This window comes from Microtus pennsylvanicus, chromosome X (assembly GCF_037038515.1).
Source record: "Microtus pennsylvanicus isolate mMicPen1 chromosome X, mMicPen1.hap1, whole genome shotgun sequence".
NCBI lineage: Eukaryota > Metazoa > Chordata > Mammalia > Rodentia > Cricetidae > Microtus > Microtus pennsylvanicus.
In genome coordinates, this window is record NC_134601.1 from 84354479 (window position 1) to 84364571 (window position 10093).

At 37.7% G+C, this 10093-nt stretch overlaps 1 pseudogene; it reads left to right on the forward strand.

Annotated features, from left to right (window-relative positions):
• The first annotated feature begins 4818 nt into the window (after positions 1-4818).
• LOC142841145 (signal recognition particle 19 kDa protein pseudogene) lies at positions 4819-5258 on the forward strand (annotated as a pseudogene).
• The last annotated feature ends 4835 nt before the right edge of the window (positions 5259-10093 follow it).

Here is a 10093-nt window from a genome sequence, read left to right on the forward strand (position 1 = left end):
AAGACAAGGTTGTCCAGCCTCTCCTTATCTATTTAGTATAGTTCTTGAGGTCCTAGCTAGAAAGACAACAAAAGGAGATCAAGAGGATACAAATCAGAAAAGAAGAGGTCGAACTCTCACTATTTGCTAATGATATGATAGTATACACAAGTGACCCCAAAGATTCTACCAAGGAACTTCTACAACTCGTAAACACTTTCAGTAATGTAGCAGGATACAAGATTAACTAAAAAAAATCAGTAGCTCTCCTTTACACAGATTATAAATGGGCTGAGAAAGAAATCAGAGAAACATCACTGAAGAAGAATGCTTAAAAGATATCCCACACTAGTTCAGAATTGAATATAATAGACGGTTATTTATTTAGGGGTAGACTCACAGATCATAATACTCTGCTCAAACAGTGAATAGTAACCAAATGCCACAGCCGGAAGGGAGAGAGAAGAAAAAGAATATAGAAAATAAAGTTAATGTCATAAAAAGGGTAAAGTCTTTAAAGAGACAGAATAAAGTAAAGTGATAGAGTAAAAACAAGCCACGTAAAAATGGAAAATTCACAGAGAGTCTGGATTCTTTGTATTATTGTGTTTTCTTTAAAGTTTTTGACTGTAAAGGAGCTAAGTACAGAGAGACATTTTATTATATGGGCTGCCAAGCTAAACCAGAATGGATATCATAAGGGTATTATGACTTTAGAATTTGGATCTAAGGATATGATACTTTGGAAAAGAGATTCTTCTTTTGTTTTCACAGAGGATGAGACCCTGTGGATTGCTTCTATCTCAATATGGTATGATAGACCACACCCTCCTGAAAGGTTGCTGTGAATACCCTCAAAAAATTACTTCACTCAGCTGCCAACTGAGATGAACCTGGCACACAGGTTACACCATGAAAGATCTGATTAACAGCGCCCCCATTCAGCACGAAGCAGTTTGGAGAGAAATAACTATGTCCATATTCCCAGATATTGTTTACAGAAGTTCTTTTACATTTAAAGGGGGATATGATATAGATATGAATAATTTGCATTGGTATGGATTTTAAGGTCAGTTTTATTATATGTATATGTATTTCTGATGTTGATTAAGGTATTGTGATTGTGTAGTTCATTTAAAAATGTAATGTATAATCAGAAAATATAGGTTATTAATGAATAATCATCAATAGTAGTCATGTTAGATTTTCTAGACAGGTAGAGATATATTTCAGATAGGCATTCTTCATATCTTTCAAAGACTACAGAATATGGCATTTTAAATGTTTTAATAATTTAGGGTTTTTCATGACAATGAGACACGTCTGCTCCTGGCAGCACCAATCTACTTCAAGAGGAAGATGGGCATCAAAGATCCTTTTTATGGAGTTTGATAGCCATTTGGGCAAGAAACTGCTCTTGCCTGAACTATTGCATAAACTGGACACAGAGAACCCTCAGAGAGAGGACTGCTGAACTTGCCTAAAGGTGAGATGATCTTTCGGGGTTCCTGACTCATGAAAGAGTCTGCTAGACATTCCGCAGGACACAGCAGATAGCGACTGAACTGACTTTGAAATTTCCTGCTTCATGGAAAAGTCTGCTGGATACTATGGGCCTGTAGGCTGAAGATGGATGCCCCAACGGTACAGAGAAACTTTGAGTGACTGTACAGGCAACGAGAGGTTTCTGTCATTTCTAGAGTTTTGGAAGTTGTTTACCTCTTGTTTACTTAGGTAATATTATATCCTTCAGGAGTCTTTGATGGAGTTGAAGAACGGTTAGTTATAATTTTCCTTTGTTATGGTAAAAGATAAAATAGATGTAAATATTGTAATTGTAATTCTTGCTTGATAACTGTTTTGTTATATGTAATTTTACTATGTTAAAGTAAAAGCCTTTCTTTTTTTTAAACAGAAAAAAGGGGAAATGATGTAGGTGGGTCTTCTTTCTATGTGTTGCTTTCATTGGTTACTAAAGAAACTGCCTTGGCCTTTTACTAGGACAGAATTTACATAGGTGGAGTAGACAGAACAGAATGCTAGGAAGAAGGGAAGTGAGGTAGTCGCCATAGCTCTCCTCTCCAAGATGGACACCACTTAGACTCGTCCCGGTAAGCCACAGTCAAGTGGCAATACACATTAATAGAAATGGGTTGAATCAATGTGTAAGAGCTAGCCAATAAGACGCTAGAGCTAATGGGCCAAAAGCAATGTTTAAAAGAATACAGTTACTGTGTAATTATTTTGGATAAAGCTAGCCATGCAGGAGCTGGGTGGGAACACAGCCCGCCACTCCTTTTACAAGAAAATGTTCAAATTAAGAAAATCAGAAATCAAAAAAGGGACATAACAACAGATACCAAAAAAAAACCCCAAAGAATCATGATGTTATATTTCAAAATCTTATACTCCACAAAATTAGAAAATCTAAAAGAAATGGATAATTTTATGTATATATACCACTTAACAATGTTAAATCAAGATGAGATAAGCCATTTAAATACACCTTTAACCCCCATGGAAATAGAAAAAGTCATTAAAAGTCTCTCAACCAAAAAAAAAGCAAAGGGCAAGACTGTTTTAGAGCAACATTTGACCAGACTTTCAAAAAGGGCTAATGTCAATACACTTCAAATTATGCTACAAAATAGAAACAAAAGTAACATTGCCAAATTCATTTTATGAGGCCAACAATCACTCTGATACCCAATCCACACAAAAATTCAACAAAGAATAAGAATTAAAGATCAATTTCACTCATGAACATAGATGCAAACGTAAACAAAAAACATGCAAACCAAATCTCAGAACACACCAAGAAGATCATCTACCACCATCAAGTAGGCTTCATCCCAGAGATGTAGGAATGGTTCAACATACAAAAATAAGTCAATATAATTCACTATATAGGGAAATTGGGGAAAAAATCCACATTATCATCTCATTAGATGCTGAAAAAGTCCTTTACAAAATCTAACACCCCTTCACGACAAAAATCTTTGAGAGGTCAGGAATACAAGGAACATACCTAAACATAATAAAGACTGTATACATCAAGTTGATTGCCAACATCAAGTTAAATGGAGAGAAACTCAAAGCAATTCTACTAAAATCAAGAACAAGACAATGTTGTCTACTCTTTCTCTATCTATTAATATAGCACTTGAAGTTCTAGTTAGAGCAGTAAGACATCCTAGGGAGATCAACTGATACAAATTGAAAAGAAAGAAGTCAAAGTATTGCTATTTGCAGATGATATGATAGTGTACATAAGTGACCCCAAAAACTCTTCCAGGGAACTCCTATAGCTGATAAACACCTTTAGTCATGTGACTGAATACAAGATTAACTATAATATCAATAGGCTTCTTATATTCAAAAGATAAAATTTTTGAGAAAAATTCAGGGAAACAACATCCTTCACAATATTCATAAACAATATGAAATATCTTGGGGTAAATTTATTGAGTAAGTAAGTAAGTAAGTAAGTAAGTAAGTAAATGAAAGATCTGTATGACAAGAACTTCAAGTCCTTGTTTGGATGCACACCTTCCTAGATCTGGATGGAGGGGGGAGTGCCTTGGACTTCCCACAGGGCAGGGCACCTTGACTTCTCTTAGGACTGGAGAGGGAGGGGGAGGGAAAGTGGGGGAGTGGGATGGAAATGGAGGGATGGGAAGAGGAAGAAATTTTTAGTAAATATAAAAAAGCAAAAAAAGAACTTCAAATCTTTGAAAAAAGAAATTGGAGAACATATCAGAAAATGGAAAGCCCTCCCATGCTCATGGATCAGCAGGATTAACAGTAAAAACAGCCATCTCACCAAAAGCAATCCCCAGATTCAACGGAATCCCCATCAAAATTTCAACACAATTTTGTACAGACCTTGAAAGAACAATACTCAACTTCATATGGAAAAACAAAAGACCCACTATAGTTAAAACAATCCTACACAATAAAAGAACTTTCAGAGGTATCACCATCCCTGATCTCAAACTTTAATATAATGCTTATAGTAATAAAAACAACATGGTATTGGTATAAATAAACAGGTGAATCCACAGACAGGCACATCAGTGGAATCAAATCAAAGGCCCAGACATAAACTCATACACCTACGGGCACCTGTTTTTGCCAAAGAAGCCAGAAGTGTACAATGGAAAAAAGAAAGCATCTTCAACAAATTGTGATGATATAACTGGATGTCTCCATGTAGAAGAATGCAAGTGGATCCATATCTATTGCCCTGCAGAAAACTCAAGCCTAAGTAGATCAAAGACCTCAATATAAATCTAGGCACACTGAACCTGATATAAGAGAAAGTGGGGAATAGCCTTAAATGCATTGGCACAAGAGACAACACTTCCTGAATAGAGAGCTAGTAGCACAGACACTAAGATTGACAATTAATAAATGAGACCTCATGAAACTGAAAGTTTTCTATAAGGCAAAGGACACTGTTAATAGGACAAAATTGCCAGCAGCCTACAGGATGGGAAAAGATCTTCACTATCCTCATATCTGACAAAGGGCAAATCTCCAAAATATATTAACAAGTCAAGAAACTAGACATCAAAACCCCGAAAGAATCCAATTAATAACGATTTAACAATATTAATAATCCAATAAATACTGATATAAATAGATAATTCTCAGTAGTAGAATATCAAATGGCTGAGAAACACTTAAAGAAATGTTCAACATCCTTAGCCCTCAGGAAAATACAAATCAAAACAACTCTGAGATTCCATCTTACACTTGTCAGAATGGCTAAGGTCATAAAATAGAAGTGGATCTGGTTTTCAGGCTGGCGGGCTGGCAGGGCTATCCACAGGGGATGCCTGTGGAGATGGCTTGCGCAGCCGGGCGGTCCCCAGCCAACCAGGACAGGTTTATTTGTATCTACCCCACTTATTTAAATACTAAGAAGACCACAGTGGAGGGGAGGCAGATTTCCATAAGTAAGGCTGTAGAAAACCCTACCTACTGAGATTCAGGATGTATGCTTAGCAGTGGGACTGAACGTATTTCAGGAGGAAAACAAAATGTACTCCAGAGAATGGAACCGTGATGTTCAGTACAGAGGCAGAGTCCAGGTTCAGCTCAAACGGGAAGATGGCAGCCTCCGTCTTGTCCAGTTCCTGTCAAGTAAGTCAGTGATGCTGTGTGTAGCAGAAATGATAACTAAGCTAAAAACAAGGACACAAAAAACAGGAGGTGCTGACCCAAGTCTTCAGCAAGGAGCGGACAGTAAAAAGGGAAAAGGGAAGAAGAAGTGAAGCGGTGTGAACGCAAAGCACACAGTCCTACTGAGACATGGGCATGTTTGTGTCTGCGGGAACAGCTTTTGTTTGTGTCATTTAACTGAACTATGAACAAGTATGTCTCCCATCTTCATCAACAGAGTTAACAATGAGATAAGTTTACATCAAAAGTTTGCATCTAGCTTTTATTCTGTAAAAAGGAAAGATTGTGTGTGTAGAAGAAAGAAGAACATTTTTAAAAGATAATGACTGTCCCATAAGCTATTCGAAGTCCTGTATCTGTTTGTCCTCTCTGTAAACAAATTTCAGGTAAATAAGTTTAATAAAATTTGAAACACACACACATAAACACACACACAAACCACAAGTTCATGCTGGAGAGGATGTAGAGCAAGGGGAGCACTCCTCCACTGTTTGTGGGAATATAAACTTGTACAGCCACTTTGGAAATCTATATGTGTAGGCAGAGCCCACTCATTTGTTTTCAGCCACCCACACCCAAAATAATCACACAGAAACTGTATTAATTACAACGCTTAGCCAATCACTTAAGTGTTTTGATAGCTAGCTTTTATATCTTAAATTAACCCATTTCTATTATTTTATGTTTTACCTCATGGCTCATGGTTTACCAGTACTGGCGCATGGGTGTCTTTCTCCTCTGGTGGCTACGTGGTGCCTCTCTGACTCTGCCTTCTTTCCTCCTCTATCTGCTTGGAATTCCTGCCTTTCTCTGTTCTGCTAAGCCACTGGCCAAAATATGTTTATTCATTAACCGATAAAAGCAACACATATGTAGAAGAATTTCCTACATCATATATGGCCATTTCTCAGAAAATTGGAAGTCAATCTATCTCAAGACCCAGCTATACTGTAACTCTTGGGCGTATACCCAAAGGACACTCAATCATACCAAAGGACACTTGCTCAACTATGTTCATAGTTGCTTTATTTGTAGTACTCAGAACCTCTCATTCTTGGCCTGCTTTCCATAAGCAATTCTGTGCTGGGTGCACAGGGGCTGTTTGAGCAGGGAGCAGACTGTGTAAGAAGGGAGAGAGAAGTTACTAAGTCATTTGCTGCCTGGTTCTATTTAAGTGGACAAGTAAAATTAAACTCCTGGGACTGGTTTTGAGGATGAAACACAATGCTGTACAAATAGATATATTCATGAAGTAAAATGGGACACTTGGCCAAGATCCTAGCAAGAATCTGTCTCCCTATTTTGCCCCAGGCTCAGTCCATAGAAACATGTTGTTTCTTGTAATATGCACCCTGAAACTTCTGCTTTCCTTATTTCCCTGACCTTTTGCAAGACCAAGTGTCCTTTGGCAGCCATATTTCTGCACTTCTAACATGCTAGCTGTTGTTGCCCTTAATATTCTTAATATATGATTAAGGTCTTCATTCTTCAATATAAACTATGCTGTTTCTTGTAAAGTATTTCATATGCTGCTTGTTTGTGAAATGAAACCTCAGACAAGCTCAAAATGGAAAGATGTATAGGGTAGGATCTTGAAAAGATGGTTGCTCTCCCATTCTCATGCAATGTTGTTTACAACAGACATGGAGCAACCTCAGTGTTTTTTTAAACAGCTGAACATTAAAGAAATCTAGGTATGTACATACAATGGAATGTATTTTTAGCTTTAAAATTGAAGAAAACACTGCTGTTTGTGATGGCAGGAATGAACCAACCTTCAGGACATTGTGCTTTAGAGAAATTCCAGATTTAGAGAAATTAAAACAGACTGAAAGAATTTACTTTAGTTCACGTACAACTTTATATTGTTAAAATACCTATTCTTTCTAAATGTATCTATTGATTCAATATAACATCATCAAAATTTTCAGACTCCCCCTAAAAAACTGAGGAGCTGAACATAAATATATATGGTAAGCTAGATATGTTGACCTTGTAATCTCAGCACTCAGCAAAAGTGCTGCAAATTTGATTTTGTCCTGGCTTCTATATATAGTTCAAAGCCAGCCTGGGCTATATAGTGTACCCTGGTCTTAGAAATCAAACAAATAAATAAAATATGTATAGAACTGCAAAAGTCTCATAAAAGTCAAAGTTATTTTGAAAAAATTAAGAAGGACTTGCACTTTTCAGTAAAAGCTAATTCATGATGCAGCAATCAAGACATCATGATGACATGGTAATAAGGACAGGCATATGCAGACTGATGAAACAGAATTGAAAGTCTAGAAGGAATCTTTACATTTAGGGATCTGGTGAGTTGGAAGATCTCTGGGCAGATCAAGGGAAAAAGAAATGGGTACAGGTTTTTGCAGCACAATAAGTTTTGTGGGGTGAGGCTTGGACAGAATTTACTGAGAGGGTATGTCCCTGACCACAGGAGACCTTCTTCTTCCAAATTATACCACAGGGACACGATTCAGAAGGTGAAGTGGATAAGAACATTTTCTTGGAGAGGTGAAACAGTGTTGGCTTCTGGATAGGTGATGCTCTTCAGTGAGCTGAGGAATTCCTTGGTCACAGACTTCTAAAAGATAGAGGTTTTGGACTCTCTTCTGGTTAGAGCTTTGTTTAATCTATGACTAACAGATATTAGATGCTTTTTTGAGTAACTGATGGGCTATAAAAACACCAATATAATTATTTTTGCTATAGTAAAAGTTGTATAAGAATTTGAGTTTGATGCTGACATGCTTTGAGCTAATAGTCTGAACTTGCTTTGAAGAAGTAAACAACATAGGGGTTATGCTTGACTCACTAATATAACACGATCAACTAATTTTATGATAAAAGTTTCAAGATAATTCATTGAGGTATGAAGAAAACTTTTTAGACTGTCTGGGACAGATGGATCTTTACCTGCAGGAAACTAAGCCAGAGCTAATAACACAGCATACACAAATTAACTCAAAGAGAGATCCATAAAGAGATCTACAGAACTACACTGAAGATATTTAAATATTTAAGAACAACACAGAAGGAAGTCTCTGATACCTTAGATTACAAAGAGATTTCTTACTCATGAAAAAATATTTAAGAACAACACAGGAGGAAGTCTCTGATACCTTTGATTACATGGAGATTACTTATGACATCAAACATGGTCTACTAAAAATAAAATTGGGCTGGGGAGATGATGCAGCCAGTAAAGAACTTGCTCTTCAAACAAGAGGACCTAAGTTCGTGTCTTCATCTATCCGCATGAAAGTCAGCTGCTGCAGTGCACTTATAATCTCAGTACTGGTAGGGTACAAGAGACAAAAGGATCCCTGGAGTTTGTTGGCAAGTCAATCTACCTGAATCAGTGAGCTCTAGGATCAATGAGAGACTCTGTCTCAAGGACTAAGTGGCAAGTGATTGAGGGAGGCATCTGACATCTATTTCTGGTCTCCACATACATATGCACTCATGTATATGTAGGCATATACACACATGCACACACAAAATTGAATCATCAAAATTCAAAAGTATTTCAAAAACACTATTCTATTAGGTATTAAAAGACATGCAACATACTGATAGAAATTACCAACCAACATTTTTTCTCCATTGATCCATCAGTGGACATTGTAGCTATTTCCAACTTTAAAAGTTTTTTGCATGTATGTATGTAACGTGTGTGTGGTGCATGCAGAAGTCAGAGGAGAACGTCAGATCACCTGAAGTATAGTTGTGGTCCACCACGTGATGCTGGGAACCACACCTGGTTCCTTTGGAAGAGCAGCAAGTGCTCTTAATTGCAAAGCCATCTCTCCAGCTTTGTTTCCAACGTTTTGCTAATGTTAAGTGCTGCTGCGGACATGATGTGCAAACATCTGAGATTGTTTCAACATATATCCAGAGGTAGAATTGCTTGATCATATGATGTGTGTGTGTGTGTGTGTGTGTGTGTGTGAGAGAGAGAGAGAGAGAGAGAGAGAGAGAGAGAGAGAGAGCGCCCAAGTTGACCTAGAACTGCTATATGTGTAGGCTGGTCCTGAACATGTTTTCCTTCTCAATGCTGTGATTACAGGCTAAGACAACATCACAAAAGGGAAAGTGAAAAGTCAGTTTAGGACTGGGGCTATTGTTCTCCTATGCTCACTAGTCATATAGCTCTTTTACACAGGCTCTCTCTCTCTCTCTCTCTCTCTCTCTCTCTCTCTCTCTCTCTCACACACACACACACACACACACACACAGAAAGAGAGAGAGAGAGAGAGAGAGAGAGAGAGAGAGAGTGAGAGAAAGAGAGAGAAAGAGAGAGAAAGAGAGAGAGCGCCAAATTTCACTTCTACTCATCTGTCATTTCTCCTTCATCAGGAAATGTTATGAAAAATTTCCAGTTTAAAATCATACAGGCTGTGAAAAACACAGAAAACCAGGATACAGAACATTTGAAGCACAGCCAATTACATCATCCAAAGGCCACCTATGCTCATTTTTGGTATTTTTAGAACTCAAAGGTTCTCCATCCCCCTCCTCTCTTCCCCAGAGCCTCAGCTTATAACCAAAGTGACAGACGGAAGATGAATGCATGCCTTGCTCATTTTTCATGCCTTGATGCTGTAGTCACTGTTTCCTTATAGGCCTTTTAAAATTATGAAAACATAATTTCAGTTGAAACTGAATGAATGACACTGCATTTCGACAAAATTCCACAGGGTAGGGGATGGAAGATGAGTCATAGGTGGACGAATCAGCCATATTAGAGAACCTGGGAAGGCAAGTGGAGTTGAAAACTTGATTCATCTACTAATTTACTGGCTCAGGATTTGTCAATCACTACAGCCTGGCAAATGAGATTAGAGAAGAGTCGTGGGAGGGAAGGGGTGACGCAGCAAACTGCATACACTTGAAAAAAAAAAGCCCAGACAATTGCATAATC